Source organism: Equus przewalskii, chromosome 1, assembly GCF_037783145.1.
Source record: "Equus przewalskii isolate Varuska chromosome 1, EquPr2, whole genome shotgun sequence".
In the NCBI taxonomy this organism is placed as follows: Eukaryota; Metazoa; Chordata; class Mammalia; order Perissodactyla; family Equidae; genus Equus; species Equus przewalskii.
The window spans coordinates 174810003-174831917 of record NC_091831.1 but is presented as its reverse complement, the minus strand read 5'-3'; the positions used below and the strand labels follow the sequence as shown (position 1 = coordinate 174831917).

The following is a 21915-nucleotide window of genomic DNA, read 5'->3' as shown; positions in this document are numbered from 1 at the left end:
AGAACTCAAAAGGGGTATTTGAGATACTAAAGGCTGTCATACTGATTAAATGTAGATATAGTCAACATCAGTTGACAAAATACACATTTACTATGTAACATTTATTGATGACCATTTATTTTTCTTTACATGTTATGATTTATCAGTTTTTTATTTTTTAGAAACTCATATTTGCCTCTAATCTTATGAAAAACATACAGGAGTCTTCTTCCGAGTTAACATTTAATCTGTCAAGCTTATTAGTTTAGAGTGTGCATCAGCCTTAAAATTATTTTCACAGAGCTTTCAACACTGGAATTAAAAGAGACTGTTAACCAGTTTTTAACAAATTTGCAAAACATTTTTAAGGGCTATTGGCTACTCAAAAAACAAAATTTGAAAGGCATTTTTCCTGTAACAACAACAAAAACATTTTAATTCCATTTCAAAAGGAGATTTCTCATAGTTTACCAACTTCAAAGCACTATATTTTGGCTTTTCTCAAAGAAACCACTTCACCAGATGTTTGAAGGTTCTGTGTACCCATTTGTGCCTTCAGAGATAAATTTATTGACTACATTTACTGAAAAACAGCCCTTCCACAAAAGGAATGTAAATTCCACACTGAAAAATTTATCATACATTTTTTTCTCTAAGGAATTTTAGTACTAAATTAATTCTTTAAATTATTGATTAAAGTGGCCAAGCTTTTTTAAAACAAAGTTTCCAAACATCCCTTAACTAAAAGATCATTTTGGTACAGCAGAAATACAAACCTTAGGCAAAAACTAGCAACGACCCCAAATTGTACATTTATAGGAAGAAAGACTCAGCATTTCTGCCTGACTCTGCATGGCCTGCCTACTCAGTATGCATTGCTCCATAGAGGCATCTTAAGACTTAGACACTCTGAGTCCAGTGGTGGCCTCTTTGTAGCATATTTTTCAGACCTTGGGAATGAGCAGGAATACTTATATGCAAGTCAGAGCATAACATGGTAATAAAAAAACATATTTAACGGGAAAACACCAGACATTTATGCATCTGGCATTTTCTCAACATGTTTTCCTGACAGAAAGCTCAAATATAGTATTTTTCAGTTAAAAATCAGATACTTGGAAACCCCAAGTTTATTTACAAACCAAAATGTCAGTTTACTAACAATGGGAGATACCAAAATGTCAAAATATTCCTTCTCACATCTGAATTATCCTTTCCCTAAAGTAGGAAGTAATACTCCTGGAAGTTTGCATGAGGAGGCACAGAAAAGGAAGAAAAGCACAGAAGTCCATCACTTCTGAGAAATATATATATGAAAACACTTGGTAAACCAGATTGCTCTTAACTCAAATAGTAAACATACTCCTTAGCCTTTCTCCTATCATTAAGGCTTCTCACATACAAGGTTATGGTAATGAAATTCTCTAAGACACACTTTTCAAATAAAGTAACAAAGCATAGACCAAGTCCTAGAGGATGCTTAATGTTGGGAGGGTGGGGGTGTAATGTGGATATAGGTGTGCCCCTCTCTCTCCAGATTTGACAGCTGTCCATGCTCAAGTTGCATCTTTATGTCATTCTTGTCACACGCCCTGAGTTTCACAGCTCTCAGGAATAAACCACGTTTCTATATGGTTGTAACCACTCCTATGCCTGCTGTTCATTGTTCAACAGAAATATCTGAATCCTTTGGATAAATACTAGGCTGAATCATTCCTAAGACATGCAAATTGTATTCCTTATAGAAGACACTTATCCAGAACCTTAAAAAGAACTATAAATAAGTAGACGTATCCATATTTTACACCCAGGTACAAGCAAAAAAAGAAGAGTAGTAATCTTCCAGGAAACAGCTAATCGCTTTTCTCTCAGCAGTCTCCAGCTAGGCTGACACGGCAGAACACATGGTCCATCCCACTGCTTGAAAGTACTTCTTCATTAGCGGTGATGCCATGGGCAATGGAGCATGTACAGTTAGATGCCAGCGCAATAATGAAAAACAATGAATCATCACTGGAACTTTGCAAAGAAGCATATTTGGCAATTAAACCTATTTTGTTGAAGAGGAAAGAACATCAGGATAAAGTTGTTCTGCTTTAGAATATATGCAAAATAGTCTTCTGTAATACAAAATCACAAAACAGACTACATTACAAAGGAGATTTCCATATAACAAGATTCGTATGCATTCACATACTAATAGCTCATTTACTTAGTTAATAAATACTTATTGGGTACTATCCTGTGCAGGCATTGTTCAACAGATACAACAATTACACCGTAATTCCTTCCTTCACAGAGGCACAGTCTAGAAAAATGTGGCACAATAGAGCTATGGATAAAAATCATTGCTATTAGGAAGCAAAGGAAATAAGAGTATCAGAGAAAAAAGAACAAAGGTAAATGGAAGAAAGAACATAAGTAATACCAAGTAATGCAAACTTGAGAAGTCTCGAGGCTTAGGAATTGGATTCCTGGAGCACTGAAACGACAGGCAGGGAGAACGAGAGAGAGAAAGTCTTTCCCTTTACTGTTCTCATATCACTTTCTCAAATTTGTTTAATCCTCTAAGAGAGTCTGGACAAATTTAATCCATCTACGTTTCCTTTAGACAGGCAATATGATTTCTAGCAGTCTATTCAACTATGGTAACAAATTCCCCTACGAGGAAAACCATCAGATTGTCATAAAGAGATTTTACTTTTACCTGAAAAGCATTCCAGTAAGATGAACTCAATGAGAACTCCCAGCCACCGAAGAATAGTTTGACTCCCTTGAGCTTAAATTCACATATTGTACACTTTTGCTCTAATTATAAACGTTTCCCTGTTTCTTCAGTCTAACAGCAAAATACATTTTCCAAAATTCAGAATATAGTCAGCAAACGGATAATCATCCATGGAGGCCTAGCCATGGGGAGAAGCTGTGTCCAGGCATTGATAGACTGAGCCTCATAAAGGATTGAAATGCAAAGCAGCTATCTATTTCCAACATCGAGTTATCTTAACTAGAATGCACTCTCTCTTTCAGGGAACTATAAAGATCCTTCTACCTGAATCGTCTAAGCCCAGCAAACCAACTTGGTAATTCAACTATTTACTTATGGCGTATTTAGAATATAATAGAATTTTGATTTAGACTTTTAAATGTTAGAATTTACAAGCTTGATGACTCCTTTAAAATATGCTATATCTCCACCGAGACTTCTAAAGCCGTTTAAGAGCTCCTCAACAGCCAGGATAGAGTTAAGCTAACTCATCACGAGATACCTATGACTGTACACTTCACAGACAAGATTATTCTGTTTCTAGCTAGATGCCTTTGCCACAAAAAGAATGGGGCTGAGCAAAGCATTTGGGCTGCAAAAGAAGATCTATTAGCTTGTTTAGTAAGTGTGGAAAGAAAGTTTCCTTAGCGGGGCGTCATCTTCGAATTCCCCAGATCCAAATATTCAGTTTCAAATATTCAGAATTTGAAATGTCTTCCCCTATAGCACCACCTTTCAACTGACAATGAATCAGTCGGTGGAAAGAGCATCTGTGCAACAGAGCAGCACTGGGTGCCGTGCCTCAGTCCTGCAACAGCTCGCTGCTGGAGAAGATGGTGGAGAAGGTGGAATCCAAGACGGCCCAATCAGGGCCATCCCATCCCCCGAGTTCTGAACCAACTGAAAATTAACACAAACGTACAAGACAAATGGGAGTCACTGGTAAGGGCTGAACTGGAAGATATAGATTAGTGTGAGAACCCACTGGCCTGCAATCTCTCTGCCATCCAAATCCAGCCCCAGGGACAGACTCCCACAGGGAAGCTTGAGTCTCACAGCAAACGTTTGCACAAGTCACTGTTTACTCTCCTCCAGAGTGGAGAGGGAAGGGAAAAAATCTCAAATGCCTTCGTTTAGAACCATTGATAGGTTAGCTCCTGACAATTGGTAAATGCAGATCAATACTATTTCCTACCAGCCACATAATTCATCAACTCTGATCGGGAAAAATAAGTAGAGTAACTGACGAGGCACGTTTAGGGGAAATTTCTCCTCAGAGAAACCAGGAGAGTAAAGTAGTGCCACATGTCACAATTCACAAGAATCAACCTAGTGGACTTGTGTCCTGCCTGGTGGTCCCCTGATTCTACAGCCCGGGGAACCCGGGAAGAGCAGCGTCAGGAAAGAGAAGACGGTAGTCCCGTCCCTATCCTACCACCATCCCACAGAGAAGCGAATGAGGACCAGGGCGCTCTGCTGCACACATAGCATGCACTCATATTCCAGGGGAAGGACCCCATCTCACTGTGATTTCTCTTCTTGCAGGGCAAACACTAGAATAATCTCTTGGGGTGCCAGCTATTTACAGGAGTTGCCTGAGGAAAGCAAGCTTCCCGCCACCTGGAGACCACGTAATCAGGTACAGCAGATTCTGACAAAGGAAAGGAAACCGCCAGTTCCTGGGATACTAAATTCGGGTGGAGCCTCTCCTGCTGGATGATGGAGGAACGTGGCTTAGTGTTCAAACTACCCAAAGTGAGTTCACAGGGTCATTGTTTAAAAATTCCACTTGTCATATCACAATTTCCCTTATTAAGGAGTATATAAAAAGAGAGAAAGTTATCTGTTTTCCTGCTACAATAATTTCCAGATATTCTGAAATAGAAGTGAGCTCATGTGAACATTTAAAACACATTTGATGGATCAGCATCTAACAGGAATATTCACTCCTTTAACAACAACTACAGAAAGGAAAGATAATAGTTCTTATCAATATAAGTTGGTTTCTGAGTTTTTTATAAGGAATTGTTGTACATGCACGAAGAAACAACAGGAATGAACTGCTAGATTCCACTCAGCTCTAACCGAATCAGTTAATAACTTACCGGGAGAAAACGAGACAGTATGAGAGTACTCAAAGGAAAAAAAAGCAGGCTTGAAACGAGGAGATCTTGACCCTCTCATAACAATCTAGTCCTTCAAAGGAAAGAAAAAAAGTTGGACCTCTTCAAGTAAATACATTTCTAATACGTGGTCTAATGAAGATGTGTTTCAAACACAGTACTAGGAGAGAAATTTCCTGTTAGTGAATGGTGGACTCTCATTGACTAACAATGAATTCTCATTAATATTCCTACTCAGAGGAAATACATTTTGATAGTATAATAACCTCTTCGATTAATTAATTCTGCAAGCATTTATCACAGTGTAACAGCTGCCAAAGCAGGGTAACAGTTTAGTAAAATGTAGTGCTCATTCACTTTCACACAACAGTGAGCTGCTTAGACTCTGTTACATAATCATAGGAACGCCATTCATACATCCTTTCAATTACATCCATTCAATTATGCAAACCAGAAAACCACAGCGCAGGGTGGCCCAGAAACGCCAGTTTCACAGAGAGAAATTGAAAGCAACTTCCCATGTCACTCCATCACTCTTTATTTTCTGTTTTTACTTTACCCCTATTTTTTCTTTTCCTTGTTCGTCCTACTTTCATTGCCGTCTTTTTTCCTCCACTTTGTTTTCTTCTCCCTCTTACCGATTTATTACACCTGTCAAGGATTCCAGAAGCACTGCTTGTGTAACACGGTGAATTAATAAGAAAAAGCTAAAGTTAACATCCCCTTCGCTATAAAAGAAGGCCCCTCTAGTAAAGAACATGTGGAATCTTCCCCAAAAGGGAAGATATGGAAAAGAAGCCTTGGAGGGGTCGAGGAAGAAACTGGGTGCGTGGCTAAGACACTCCACTTCTACGAGCAGAGCTGAAGAGAGTGGGGAGAAGCAGGAAAAATTACCAGACCAGTAATGCATAAAGGGGCCCCAGCCCTGCTGCATATCAAGCAAATATTATGTAAATATTTTTTAGCAGTCTTCCCTTGCTTACAACAAACAAACAAAAAAACGGGGCCCAAAAGTAGTCTGTGGGCCTGCCTACCTCTGTTATGGGGAGACAACAGAGCCTCAGAGGGAAAAGTGGCACACTGCATAGGATTTGGGAAAATTCTGGGGGTGTAGACAAAAATCCCAGAACATGACCAATATTTACTTTCTTATGTCCTTGAAAAGTGGGAACTTAACATCTAATTAATTTGATTTAAAAACATGATGTGACAATTTTGAAAGAATTCTTAGTAAAAATTTGTATTCCTCATTTCAAAGATAGTCATCAGTACTAAAGAAGTTGTGAAATGCTTCCTTGTATCATAATTATAAAGTCAATCATCTCCGTCCTCAGGTTTAACTAAATGAAGATTATTAAAAAATCTCATATGGTTTCTAACCATAAATGTTTCAGTCATGCCAAAGGATAAATAAAGTTAGCAGCCTAAATAATGCCTATAGTAGCATTTTATGGCATGCAAGTGTTGACAGATTAATTGAACCATCTGACTTCAGTGGAGTCCAAACATGGAATAGTTTTATTGTCTTCAATAACCACCCTTTGACTCTCCCTTTCCCATCTCTTAAAACAATCTGAGCCAGAGTCCGTAAGTTTCCAATCCTGCCCAAATTTAAGACCTCAATTTCATATCCAATGAACACTCCCCTTAGGCTCCTTGTACTTCTCCTTCCTGCCTCCCTTTTCTGGTTCTAGCTTCTTCTTTAAGCAGAAAGCAGAGCTCAAAGTGCCAAAGACATTCTTACCTACCTTGTGCAGACGTAGTCTTCCCTCAGCCAAAAACATTCTCTCCGTGGTGGGCAGTGAAATGCTTGTTTTATTGAGGAGCGCCAGGTGAGTTCTATTCGATGTCTCTTTGCGGATCCCTCCCCACTGCATAGGCTTCTGAAGGGAGCATCTGCTCTGGCTGAGTACTTCCAACCCTGCCTCAAATGCAGTCACTGGCGATCAATCACACCTGGTTCCTTTGTATCAGGTAGCCTGATGTAAAATTCCACCTCCTTGAGCCCTAAACCACGGATGCACGAGCTCCTCACCTGCTGCTCCTTCTCTGGCTTGTAGTTGCTCTCAGTTGCCCCACCAATGCTTACATAATGGTGGAGCACAGCTGCAAGGCTGCCACGGGAACTGATATCTAACCCAGGATTGAGATACCAATGTCAGGCTCTTCTAGGCACCCCCTATTCCTGTGAAGTAGTCTCTTTGACTCTCCTTCTTCTTGGTTTGTGAGGGGATGACTATGAGGAAGAAAAGGTCACAGCACTCCTTGCTAGGTCAAGAACTCAAAACCACAATAAATATCCCCGAAGCCTGGAACTTTTACTGATATTCACTGGGGGTGATAGAGCAGCAGGGCAGTTCAGCTCTCTTTTCATGTGATTTGCTTTTTCTTATTGAGGTATAACTGACATATAATGTTACATAAGTTTCACACATAGACTGTGTACAACATAATGTCAGTATTTGTACATATTGGGAAATGATCACCCCAAGGTCTAGTTAATATCCACCACTACATAGTTAAAAAATTTTTTTCTTGTGTTGAGAACTTTTAAGATCTACTGTCTTAGCAACTTTCCAACATGCAATATAGTATTAGCTATAGTCACCATGCTGTACATTACACCCCCACAACTTATTTATTTTATAACCGGAAGTTTGAACCTTTTGACTCCCCTTCACTCGTTTTGTGTGATTTCATGTGATTTGTTCTGTTTTGTTTTGTTTTTTTTTAAAGATTTTATTTTTTCCTTTTTCTCCCCAAAGCCCCCCGGTACATAGTTGTGTATTCTTCGTTGTGGGTTCTTCTAGTTGTGGCATGTGGGACGCTGCCTCAGCATGGTCTGATGAGCAGTGCCATGTCCGCGCCCAGGATTCGAACTAACGAAACACTGGGCCGCCTGCAGCGGAGCACGCGAACTTAACCACTCGGCCACGGGGCCAGCCCCGATTTGTTCTGTTTTTTAAATTATTTTTTGTACCTTTAAAAATTGTTTTTTAGTCTATGCTGTCTCTTAATAGGATACAAAGGAGAGAGCTCAGGGCTTATTGATGGCTCTCTGTAGAATATGGAAGTTTGAACTCTTCGCAAAAATTCCAAAATAAGAAAAATCTCATTCAGCATCCTGTTACCCACTCTTAACCAAAATTTGGGGAAGATGAGAATTTTTTCAGGCTGTGCTAATCCCCGAATTACTATTTTACTTTATAAAATCAGGGAGGCTTATAATACAATCTTCTCACTGCATTGAAAACAACAATGCCAGAGGCCGACGGCATTAGGAGTCACTTCAGTGAGGAGCCACGCCTTCATCTGTCCCATTTTGTTCAAGTCTTTTAAAAGCAGATGGAAATGGTTATGTGACTATAGAATCGGCCTCCTCTTTGGAAGAAAAACATGAAATTAACACTATGAATGCTCCTTTGAGAAACCTGTGTAACTCCTTTCTCCCTTTAGTCATTTCCTTTTGCATTCACTGCGATTATCTCAAAACTTCACTCATCTCCTACATTCCATTTTAAGTTTTTCCTATTCCTTGCTGCTTCTAAGTTATTTGTTAGATCTATAATAGTGTTATTTGGGTTCTCATTTTGTATTATTACTTCAGCAATCCATCTTTTCATCCCAGTCTGCTCTTCAGTCATCATCTTTGCACCCTGGTTTTAATAAATTCATGTTTTCAGTAGGTTTCTCTATGGAATAAATCAATAGGGACGTGCTTTCTGGGTAACATTTTCTTTTAGACAGGGTTTTTCTGTGTTTCGCATATTAGTTTCCTTCTCTCCTTTCTCCTTGGTGTGTATACATAGGTTTTTGTATGTTTGGTTTTGGTTGGTTGCCATAGTTACAATTCTTTTTTGTCTGTTTGTTTTATTTTGATTGCACTTAATCTGGGAAGCTCTGTTCTGACCGCCTTTGCTCTGACATTGTGTAGGGGGGGATTGTCCTGATTTCCCTTCTACCAAATCTGGGACAGTGTGTCCTGCAGGGTCTATCCACTTCTCTTCTGCCTAGAAGCATGGGGCTGGAGGATGGATTGTCTTGACCAGACAAGTGCAATCCTTGCTGGGAAACCCCAGGCTCTGAGCACTCTGACATCTAGTACCAGAGCTCACTCCACCCATCCATGGGTTTCCCACTCCCCAGCTCGGGCTTGTTGCCCCAACTCAGCACAGCTCTCTAAAATGGAAAGACCCAGAGCCAACCCTGCTTCTGCAGAGGTACCATAATGCTATGGAGGGGCTTCTTCTGTCAAAGATTTTTTCTTCACTTTTCCCAGGCAATCTGGGGTGTAACGCTTTGGGATAAGCCATCCCTAATACAGAACTTCTTTCCTGGTGCCCAAATCCCGCCCTTCTTCTCTGCCCACAGTTGCAGAATCTTGACCTCCATTATAATTCATCCTCACCACAGAGTCTAGGACCATTTCCACCGGAGAGTGGAGAAAGAGAAAGGATTCAAAGATACATTAAGAATCTGTGGAAACTGCTTTGTATATTAGCTAATTTAATTTTCACAATACTCCTATTTATTTGTTCTAAGAAAACAGGAAATTTAAGAAAGTTTAATAACGTGAGAGAATAAGACAGAGGGAGAAGGAGAATTTTACCCTAGGTCTGACCAGCCTCAAAGCCATGCTCGCTTTGCTATACCCAACAGTGTGTTGGTAAAGGTTTAACAACCAGTTGTGGGGACAGGGGGAGTCACTGATTTGTGACATTTGCATGATGTAAATACTCCCACCATGATCAATTACAGGCTAATTGCAATATAGGCAAGGCTGGCTGTAACATCATAGTAACACCTATTTTTAGCAACAAAATAATGTTTATAATGAGCCAGTTCATATCATACATCAGCCTGACACATTGCCAATGTGTAATGTAAACCAAAATACTAAGGAAAACCAGTCAGAGGTGTGAAAACTTATACAACAGCTTTTTAAAAATATTAATCCTAAGGGATTTATTGTAACGATTTTCACCGCGATTGAGGGTCTTGAAGCTTTGCAAGTGTTTTTGAGATTACCAAATAGACTAAAGCGATGTGATAAACATTCAGCTGGGAGGGAAATCCTCATTAAGAAGGTTTCTTAAGAAAAATTACTTAACTGATTTTTCCCATTCCATGCACCAGAATTTTGATTGCAATAATCCAACAGGATCTACCCAAATCTTTCATAAATAAATAACACTGCTTAGAAGGTTCCTTTACCAAAGGACTTTATGAAAATGACAAACATGCTTGCTTGCAAACAATTGAACACAATATTTTAAAGAGAAGTATTATTCATAATACAATGGCTTTAACCAAGTTACAAATACATAAGCATAACTGACATTCCACAACAGAGTTCTGATATCAAGTTCCAAATGGACTAAGGAACTGTTAAGAATCTTAGCTGTTGAGTCCCAAACAGCATCCATGCTAGAAGCCCTAGACATCTCATCTCCATTGTACTTTGTCATGATACCCTACAATGGTGGCACCATTAAGCATCCCTTTGATGGCACCAGCTCATGGATATTACTCTGGAATCACTTGACAATCATTTTCACCCCATGAAGTTGTCAGCACACAGACTCAGTCTCCATCAATTACCTGCTGCTGGCTCAGGAAGTCAAGGACAAGGAGTAGCAACTCCTCCATCTTTAATACTATGTATTACCTTAAAATTTCATTACAGCAGCAAAAGTGTAATTTCCCACGGAGGTCCCTCTAGGAGATTTGAACTGTGACTTGGTTATTTAGATACAAATTACTACATTTGCTAATTTTGCCTAATCCCTTGCTGCTATTGCTGCCGTCCCTCCTTGCTCTCCCTTTCAGTCACTTTAAGGGTGTCATGTGCTCTTTCCGCAGCAAGTAAGGAGGAGAAAATACATGTGATAAAACTCAAGCGAATACACTCTTCCAAATATAAGACAAACATTTCTACTGAAGGGAAAATTAAAACCATTGGCTAACATAAGATTTGTGAGTGAATTAATAATTTGAATAGTCTAAGCATTCCTGCCCTTGTAAACCTGAGTTAAAAAGACTAACTATATACATTACATTTTTCTGTGAAACAAATTGTCAAAGCATAAGACTGTTATATAAAAAGTAATTTAGCAGAGATATGATAAAGCTATTGTCATAAAAAAAGTCCAGTGTCTTACTCGATGATTATAATTCTCTTACAAATGTGCATTGTGGCAATAAGTACAATGATCTTATTTGACTATATTATAAATATGATGCATAATTTATGAGTAACTAGACTTTGAGACTCCTATAATTTTCCAGAGGGATTACTACAAAAAAGGTAAAGTTGGGATAAGAAAAACCAGTCCAGTTTTTATTTTCTTTTGAAATACAAAAAACCCTAAGACAACCACACAACATAGCTAATAGAAATTACCATTGGACACATCTAATTCCTCTCTCTTCACTCACAGCTACTTAAAATGCAAACCACTCGCCACAGGCCTGACCTGTCCTCTCCAATTTCTGAATGTCAAACACTTAGAGCCATGGTTGACTGTCAGAGTACGAAGTCCATGGAAGCAGAAAAACCAGACATTTGGCATTTAACATTTGGAGGAGTGAATTAATTATTTAATTAGGGTAAAAGAAAAGCATCTACAAAGAGATCCAGGCACACACTCCATCATAAAACTGTCTCTGAAATGGTAAAACACATATTAAGGAACTGGGGAAAAGGATAATATTTTATAAACTATCATTCATGCAAATTAACTCTTACATTTCAATGATAAGTGGAAAACTAAAGTATAAGAATATATTATTTAATTATCATAAGAAATGCACAAAATTACTGTTTGCTGGAGAGTATTTTTTATACATTCCTTACAAAGTTATTGAAAGTTTATATTTTCTATTGCTCCAAACTAAAAACAATCTGTTTGATCTTGTTTTAATATTTATATAATTAAAATGCATCTGTTTCTTTCATCATTCTTCAAACACTCATTAAATGATTTCTTCAGAATTTACCACTCAATGCTGTGCTGTCTTCAATACATAAATAATGGTAAATTTTAACGTGAATTGTTAAAAGTATCCATTAATGTTTTCCCTTGAATATCATTTCATCTGATTTATTTCAATTAAAAAAATGTTACTTGAGGGGCCAGCCCCATGGCCTAGTAGTTAAGTTTGGCACTCTCTGCTTCGGCGGCCCAGGCTCCATTCCCAGATGCAGACCTACACCACTCGTCAGTGGCCATGCTGTGGTGGCGACCCACATACAAAGTGAAGGAAGACTGACACAGATGTTAGCTCAGGGCAAATCTTCCTCAGCAAAAAAAAAAAAAGTGACTTGAACAATATATATTACAACAGTGTGTGAATAGGTCATCCTTTCCCAAAGTATGCTCCTTGGAAGCCTAGATGTAAGAATCATTTTTAAGTAAATTTTTGTTTTCATACATGCATTTGCCTTTTTTAGCATACTTTTCATTTTAGCATATCAAATGTTCAGGAAAATACACAGATCATGAATACATTGCTCAATAAATTTTCACAAAATGAAACCAACACCCAGATCAAAATATTACTAGCACCCCAGAGCCCCTTTGAGTCCCCTTCCAGAGTAACCACTGTCCTGATATCTAACAGTATAGATTAGTTTTGCCTGATTAAAAATGTCATATAAATGGAATCATCCAGTACATACTCTTTTATGTCCACCTGTTATAGCTCAAAACTATATTTGTGAGATTTATCCATGGTATTCTGCATAGTTGCAGTTTGTTTATTCTTATTGCTGTATTATATTCCATTGTGTGAATTTATCACACTTGATTCATTCTACTGCTGATAAACATATGAGGTGTTTCCAGTTAGGGGGTCCTTACAAAGAGTGCTGCTATGAACATTCTCTAGTATATGTCTTTTGGTGAACACATATAAGCATTTTTGTTGGATATATACTCTAAGAGTGGAATTGCTGGGTCCTAAGATAAGCGTATGTTCAGCTTTTGTAATGACTGCCGACCAGTTTTCCCAAGTGGTCATCCTAATTCACGCTCCCACCAACAGTGGATGAGCATTGCCATCGCTCTACCTCCCTGATGACTTGGAATTTTGTGTTTTCATTATATCCATTCCTTTGTAACCACACTGTCGTTTTGATTTGCATTTCCCTGATGACTAATGAATTCGAGCACTTTTTCATATCTCTATTGCTATTTGAACATCCTCTTTTCAGAAGTGACTGTTCAAATCTTTTGTCTACTTTTTCTTTTGCATTCTTCCTTTTTTTTTTTCAAGCTGAGGAAGAATCACCCTGAGCTAACATCCACTGCCAATCTTCCTGGTTTTTTTTTTTGTATGTGAGTGGCCACCAAAGCATGGCCACTGACAGATGAGTGGTGTAGGTCTGCACCCGGGAACTGAATCCAGGCCACCAAAGCAGAGCACACCAAACCTAACCACTAGGCCACTGGGGCTGGCCCTGGATTCTGCCTTTCTGATACTGATTTGTAACAGCTTTTCATATATTTTATATATGAGTCTTTATCAGATATATACAGTACAAATATCTTGCCTCAGTCTGTGGCTTGCCTTTTTAGTTTCTTAATGGTGTCCTTTGATGAACAGAGTTCTTAGTTTAAACGTGGACATTTTGCCATTCTTTTTCCTTTGTGCATCTTATTAAGGAAAATTTTTTCTCCATGTCCTGAAGATATTCTCTGTCGTCCTGAAGATATTCTCTGTCCTCCATGTTATGAAGATAATCTCCTACATATTCTCCTAAAAGCCAAATTGTTTTATCTTTCATATTTAGATATGAGGGGAGGATCATTTTTTTCCTCATGTAGATATCTAATTGACCTAGTACCCTTTACTGAAAAGTCCATACTTTATCCACTGCACTGCAGTGTCATCTTTGTCATATATTGCTATGGGGGACTGTGGCTGGACCCTCTGCTCTATTCCTTTGGTCTATTTGTCTATCCTTAGGCCCAAAAATACACTGCCATAATTATTAGTTCTATAAAATCTTAATTGGAGAGATCCCATTAAGATGACTATTAAACAGTTTGTGTTGTTTTTTATTTCCTATTTGAATTATTAGAAACTTTATTTAAGGTGCTAAAGTGTATTATAATTATCTAATAGATATATCATATGGTGTTTCCCAAACTCAAATTTAGCTATGGAACATTTTTTTTTCTACAAGTGTCTTGTAGGACTAGTGTTCTAGGAAATGCACTTTGGGAGATAAATAGATGTACGTTTTCAGACAGCAAGAGCTGACCCCCAGGCCAGGTGCAAGTTATTGATGGAAACTTATAGCTCTCAGCATGAGTTAGAGTTTCTAATTTTCTTCACAGTCTGCATGAGGTCAATTACATTAAGCTCTCAACATCCAGGTGCTTAAAAGAAGACAGATATCTATTGGAATGCAGCGGGCAAAATAAAAAATCCTCTTTCAGAATTTTCCTTGCACTCCTAAGTGCTGCAGATTTTTGGTGACTCATCCTTGATACAGAATGAGAAGAGATAATAAAACGAGTTCCTTTAATACAAATATTAGCCACCTGGCCCTCCTGGATGTCCGCAGTTATTCACTCACTCGAGGCACATTAAAGCAAGCTCAGAAGAGCCATGGAGCTCTAAGCTTTGAAGCTCTACTTCTTGTTATCAAAGATGGCAAAGAGTTCCAGAGATGGAAAGAGTTCATATCAATAAGTCATGTGACCCTCCACTTCAAGTTTGTCTTATTGAAACCCTAGTCAAGGCTTTGAGAACTTTCGTCACCTAACATAAAGCCTGCCCCCTCTCCACCCTCCCATCACCCTGATGTGTGACTAGCAAGGAACCCTTGGACATGTTTTCCTGTCACAGGATAATCAAAGTTGTAAAGATGCCATGATTAGAGTTCTAAGATTTCTCAGTTTTTGTTCACATTCAAAACATCTTAGGATTTCAATTTATGAAAAGAAACCAAAGTTATTGTGTCTGTACTTAGCTACTGTAACAATTTACAAGAAAACAGTGTATTTTACTCTAAGAAAAATACTGAGTATTTTAACAGTGTCTTTCAATCAGCCACAAATACTAAATCAACACATCAAATGTGCTGGTTAAGGTGAGATTTATGAATATTGCAAGTATACCTGTAAATACATTAATAAGGCCCTTACACAACACACATATCCAGCTCCTATTAGGCAGCATCTTACCACGCCTCCTGGGGGCCAGGTGGGATTAAAAACTAATCCTACCTGAGTCAAGGATTCAGTGAGGCATCGTGGGAGGATCCCAAGCCAATAGACCTGAGTTCAAACACTTGTCCTACCACTTATGGTCTGTGTGACACTAGGCAAGTTATTAAGAGTTCTAGAACTTTACTTTCCTGGCTTACAAATTGATATAGTAATACCTACCCCTGAAGTTTTATTACGAATATTATATAAGATATTTATGTGAAGCACTCAACTGATTACCTGTCATATAGTCAATGTTCAATAAATATTCATTCCCTTTTCTCACCCCCTCCACCAACACCAGATGCTTGAGGATGTTCCCAAAGGATCATCACATCTTAATGGTCATATCGAGTTGATCACCTTCACCTGGAAATCCTGTGCATCTCTGGACTTCTCAATACTCCATAGTAACCTGGACTTCTAAGAATACAAAGATGGCACAATAGGATCAACAGTGGATGAACTGGGAATGACTTCCAGAAGAACAACATTCGGGTATCCAAGTGATAAAAGCAGAACACCAAACTGACGTTTCGGTGCCACCATCTTAGTGCTGCCAGTGTTTATCCAAGCAAGTTCCACAGATGCCATCTACGACACACTCTAACTGCAAAGCAGGAATTGCAGGCTTCCCTTAGACTATTTAAGTTTTTATCACTTTCTTTTCTTCAGCCAAAGGCAGATATAGCTGAATTAGTTTATGCTAGAAAATAGAATCATAAGACATTTCCAAAATGGGAAGCAGTTAAAGGTGTCAGTTCTCATGCTGCAACATTATGATGAATACACATCAGAATCTTATCAGAAGTATTTCAAGTTTAAAGTTAGAACTGTTCTTGGCTGTCAAAGCCCAAAGTGTAGGGGGATGGACATTGCTCAAGAATAATGTCACCTAAGGGTCAGAATCCAGCAAAAATTGACAGTGGAACTCCTTCTGTTACTACAGGAGTCAAGAAGTCCCACAACTACTTCTGCTGCTAAGTTCTTAAAATTTGTGCTGATCACGAGTTTCTTAGGGACCTTCTTTCTCATGATGTCTTATGACATTCTTAATTATGCCATTATGTCAGCTATGCTGGAGTCTTCTGTTCAAATATTATTCCTAAAAGTTTGTCCAACACCCTGGGAGAACAATACTGAATCTAAAACTCCTGAACCATATGCCCCTGAAAATCCCAGATTATATCCTTTCCTATATTAGAAGCATTGATGTTAACAAAGAAAGGGGTGGGGGAGAAACCTTCTGATCCACATCGTAGGACTGATAAAAGAAAAGTTTACCTATTTTTTAGATCATCTTGCATTTAAACTGGAGATGGAGAGGTGGGAAACACCAAGTGTTGGGCTGGCCCCTTTAACGCCAGCTGAAAAATGCCCACGAGGGTGGGATCAAAGACTTTCAAAAAGGTACTATGGCAGGGCAGGCTGCCTTCCACTCATCCCAGACCTTCTGCTTTCTGGTTTCCCAGACTGTGCTGTACGTTGCCTCTTGGACATAGTGATTCCTTCTCTGGATCTGTTTTCTTCCCACCCAATATTCATATTGATTTACTCCAAATTGGAGCAACCTCATTGCTACCAAACATCACCATTACCTCTGCTAGTTTCTCTCTTAAATGCCCTATTTCCTATTTTTCTGTTACCAATTCAGTGCTGACAAACTGACAGGTTTTTGCCTCCCCGACAATACCAGTATGGAAACTGCTTAAGAAATTCAAGCTATTCACAAATCATTTTTACCAGGAGTGGCCTACCATTGAAGACAGTGTCTATGAGAAAATTTCAGCATTCACATATCTTGGTCTTATTGCATGTGTAATGAATCTAAGAATTATTGCTAAGAGATTTACAGCGTTGGCTATAACCTGCATCTGGAAGCCAAAATGATTTGGGTTATAAAAAAAACACTGTGAAGGCTCCTCACTATATTCCATTTTCCCAAATGAAATAAATAAGAAAATTTGGTTTAAAATGTATATTGGTTAATAATAACCAAAGCCCAGAAATAATGCATATTTCCACCAATAAGAGACTAGTTAAAAAACCATGGTAAGTTCATGCAATGGAATATTATGTAGTCTTAAAAAGGAATGAGGAAAATCTTTATAGACTGCTGTGTAATGATTGCAAGGACATATAATTAAAAGAAAAAAAGCAAGATGAAAATAATGTTTATAGTGTGTTACCTTTTCTACAAGAAGTGGGGATACGAATATAATTACTATTTACTTTTTAACATTAAAACATAAAAGAATAATCAAAAGCTCATAAAATATGTTTACTTCTGGGGGAGAGAAAAAACAGATGGAAGTTTGACTTCTGTTAAGTGTGTCTTGTTCATAGTTTTGGCTTTGGAACCATGTAGTGTTATACACTATTAAAAAACAAAATTAAATCCAAAAAGCTTCAGGTTTCAGTTGAAATAACATAAGCAGCCTTCTCCATTTTTGTCCCACTGAATATAACTATAAAACCTGGACGGAAAGCATGAGCACCTATTTGAAGACTTTGTAAATAACAGTAGGCGTTAACCAGAATTTGAAGTACCACTCAATCAGTGCTGAGTTTACCATTTTCCCCTCTGGTATCCCCCTACTTGAACTCACCACGGCCAGAAACCCACAAGTGAGCGCTGTGATGCAGACACACGGGGGAAGCCCACTAGTCCTGGCTTGAGAGTCAGAAAAGGGTACTCCTGATGTCAAAGGAAATGTGGAAATCCCCTGGATTTTTTCCCTTTTCTCCCTCCCTAGCACCCCAGTCACCAGGCAATCCTGTGGCAGAGAGTCAGCAACAGCTATGGGAACCCCTAAGAGCCACAAGAACCCACAAGGGCTAAGGAGGCAATCCTCCTCTCTGTTAGGTGGAACTGAAATTCTAAAAGTGCCAGTCAGGCCCCGTGGCTGCCCACCCCCCACTCCCTCTGTCTCTCTCTCTCTCTCTCTCTGTCTTCCCTCTGTTCAGACCAGGACATGGACTCAATCCCAGAACTGAGACACAGAACACAACAAAGCAGGGTAACTAGAATCCCAAGTTTCTGGCCAGAGGAACAAAAGGGGAGTCAGAAATCAGAAAGTAGTAGGGGGAGATTTGAGGTGCATGGATCTAATCTGCATAAGCATACCAACGAAGTCAAGTTGGAAACTAATAGGTATACCATTGTCCAAATTACAGACTGATGGCTGGATGCACACACCCCAAGCAGATCCAAAGAGAACAATAAAGTCTTTGAAAACTGAACTCACATTGGAATTATCGCCCATAAACGTCAGGTTGGAACTCACAGCCTGAACCTACCCAGGTCTGTTGCCTGCTAAAACAAAAACATCAACATTCTCCATAGAATTGAAACAAGACAGGGTCCTATAACATAATTTTCCAAATATTTAGGATACAATCCAAAATTACTCAGCATATGAAGACCCACAAGAATTTTGAGTCACATGGAAAAAGATAATCAACAATCTCCAACATCCACACTATTAACATAGATGTTGGAATTATCTGACAAAGGCTTTAAAGTAGCTATTTAGAAAGTATGCTGGAACAAGCAATTCCAAACATTCTTGAAACATATAGTAAAATAAAAGTATCAGCAAAGAAATAGAAGATATAAAGAAAAACCAAATGGAAATGGAAAAAAACAAATTGAAATTTTAGAATTGAAAAATACAATAACTAGAATAAAAACAAAAAAACCTTGGGGGCCAGGCCAGTGGTGCAGTGGTTAAGTGCGCATGTTCTGCTTCGGCAGCCTGGGGTTCACTGATTCAGATCCCAGGTGCGGACATGGCACCTCGTGGCAAGCCATGCTGTGGTAGGCGTCCCACGTATAAAGTAGAGGAAGATGGGCACAGATGTTAGCTCAGGGCCAGTCTTCCTCAGAAAAAAGAGGAGTATTGGCAGATGTTAGCTCAGGGCTAATCTTCCTTGGGGGTGAAAAAAAAACCCTCATTGGATGGACACAATAGCAAATGGATATGACGGAGGAAAGAGACAGTTAAGCTTGAAGACAAGATAGATCATTAGAAATGATCGAATCAGAACAACAGAAAGAACAAAGGTTGAATTAAATGAACAAAGCCTTAGGAGGCTGTGAGACAATAACAAAAGGTCTAGTATTCATGTTATCAGAATCTTAGAAGAAGTGGATAAAGAATGCAATGCTGAAAAAAATCTTTCAAGATTTTTTGAATCTCAAAAGAAGAATAATGGCTTTAAAAATTCCCAATCTTGGTGAAGGACAAACTCAAAGATTTAAGAAACCAAGTGAACCCCAAAATAGATAAGTTCAAACACATTGCATGCTCAGATAGATTGCAATCATGTGCAGGAAAATAAAGACAAAAAGGTTTTAAAGCAGTCAGAGAAAAATGACACTCAATTTGAATGACTGTGAATTTCTCATCAAAAACCATATGGAAACAAGAAGTGAGTAGCACAATATTTTTAAAGTGCTGAAAGGAAATAACTGTCAACACAGAAACTATAACCAACAAAAATATCCTTCAGGAATGAAGGTAAAATAAACACATACTCAGATGAAAGGAAACAAAGAGAATTTATATCCAGTACATCTGCTCTAAAGAATTGCTAAAGGAAGCTTTCCACACAGAAGGCAAATGATACCAGACAGAAACTTGTACCTCCAGGAATGAAGAAAAACAACAGAAATGGTAAAATCTGGGTAAATATGAGACCATTTTTCCTCTCTTGTGTGCTTTAAAATACGTGGATGGTTGAAAGCAAAAGTTGTAACATTGTCTGTTGGGATGTGTTGTGTTTGTAGATATAATATGTAACACAACTGTAGCACAAAGAGGGAAGGTAAAGGGATTTATAAAGTAGTAAGGCTTCTTCATTCCAATTGAAGTGGTAAACTATTGATTCCAAGTAGACTGAAAATTAAGTATTTTTTAAGTCCTAGAGGAACCACTAAAAACACTGTACAAGAGATAGTCAAAATCATGATGGGTATATTAAAGTGGAATATCTCTTTACAAAATATATCCATTTCCTAGCTTTGTCCACCAAAAAGACCTAAAAACAATGACAACCCAAAGGCAATGAAAACCATCAGTGTCCAGATTGTGGTCTCTAAATACCGTTACCCGCTAAAAGAAACCAGAGAATTTAGAAAAAATAGCCGATTTCAGGTGTGGAATAAGAAATGTACAAAATAAGCCTATAAAATCTTTAATATCTTGTTTGTGCTGGAAAGTAAAGAGAATATGAAAAACAACTAGGGTCACGTTAAAAGAATATAGGCAGTCATTCTCACTGGCCAAAGATGGGACAATCTGAGCAGCAAAAAATAACAACTCCAGTAGATTGAAGCATATCAAACATTTTATAGATTTTTATATATATTTATAGATTATATATGTTTATATATATTTATATAATCAATATTTTCATAAAGATATACAAAATAAATAAGATATAGTATCATAAATAAAATAAAAGTTAATTGGTCATCTTTAAATGCTGCTAGTGCATCAACTCATTATGCTGATAATTGATAAATAAATGGAAACAATCTGATATTATCTTGTCTTCCCATATGAAACATATTTCAGGGAAATCTAATGGTGATTAGGGAAAGATCTTCTTTATAGAAGAATCAGCACTAATAATTGCAAAGAAATGGCAGTGTTAGAATCCAGTCCCTAGTGAGATAATGGATCTAAGAAACAATCACCAATGGCTACTAAAACCATTAGGTGAAAGACATTTGGGAATTATAGTGGAGGGATAAGGCTGACGCCACCTGAACACACTCATCAATCTTAACATCATTAAAGAGCAACAACAAGATACATGTGCCTCCCCGCGTGGTGCAATCAGAAGCACACAGCACTATTCAGGAAGAAGTCTTTAAAAAAAAAAAAATTTAATCAAATCTCTAGAGGTAACCTCATTTACAGAAAATTCAGGGACTATAGGAACAGGGATGTGTTCAACGACACCAGAAGAAACAATCAGCCAAATCCAGAGCTTGAGAAATTCTACAGGACAAAGGACCCAATATGTCCAACAAATAAATGGAAGGAAGAAAACAGAAAACTATCATAGATTAAAAGGAAAATAAAAAGTTTGGGTCTTGTTAAGATCTTGACTCCCACAAAGTACAAAAAGATATTTGTGAGACAACGAGGGAAAACAGAACATGGACTGGGTGTTAGATGATATTGAGAAATAAATGTTAAATATGTTGGGTTGGTTAACATAATTATAGTTATGTTTTTTAAAAAGTTCTTGTGTATTAGAGAAACATACTTAAGTATTTACGTGTGAAATTATTTGATGTCTGGGATTTTCTATAAAGTCTTCCAGATGTATTCAGGCATTACTAACGCATTAGATTACGCTAGACAGTAAGAAAAATTTGAAGATGCGTATTGATTTTATAGCACCACACAAGAGAAAGAAATGTTTGTGGTAAATAAGTAGCTCATGGAACTCCACGATTCACACCAAATTTCAACTGGCTATAATTAGTTCTGTATTTTGTTGTTGTTAGTGCAACTGACTGGATTACAACTCCTAGCAACAATGTGGACAGTAGAGTGGAACCCTGCCCAGGCTTTTTGTGCTGTCCTGTCGCCTTCCTTTGCTCTATCAGACAATGCTCCAGTGTTATTCGTTGGGTTTTTATGGCTAATTTTTTCAGAAGTGGGAGGCCTTCTTAGTGTCTTAGTCTGGAAGACCACTGAAACCTATCCACCATTGGCGACCCTGCTGGTATTTGAAATACTGGTGGCACAGCTTTCAGCATCCCAGCAACAAGCAGCTGCCACAGTATGACAACGGACAGAAGGTG

General features: G+C 38.2%; 1 long non-coding RNA gene across 1 annotated transcript; it reads left to right on the top strand.

The window, feature by feature from the left end:
• The first annotated feature begins 3472 nt into the window (after positions 1 to 3472).
• Positions 3473 to 17482, top strand: LOC139084806 (uncharacterized). The gene is made up of 3 exons (XR_011542570.1): positions 3473 to 3688; positions 4292 to 4501; positions 15394 to 17482. It is a non-coding gene; the product is annotated as an uncharacterized lncRNA (long non-coding RNA).
• Positions 17483 to 21915: the final 4433 nt, after the last annotated feature.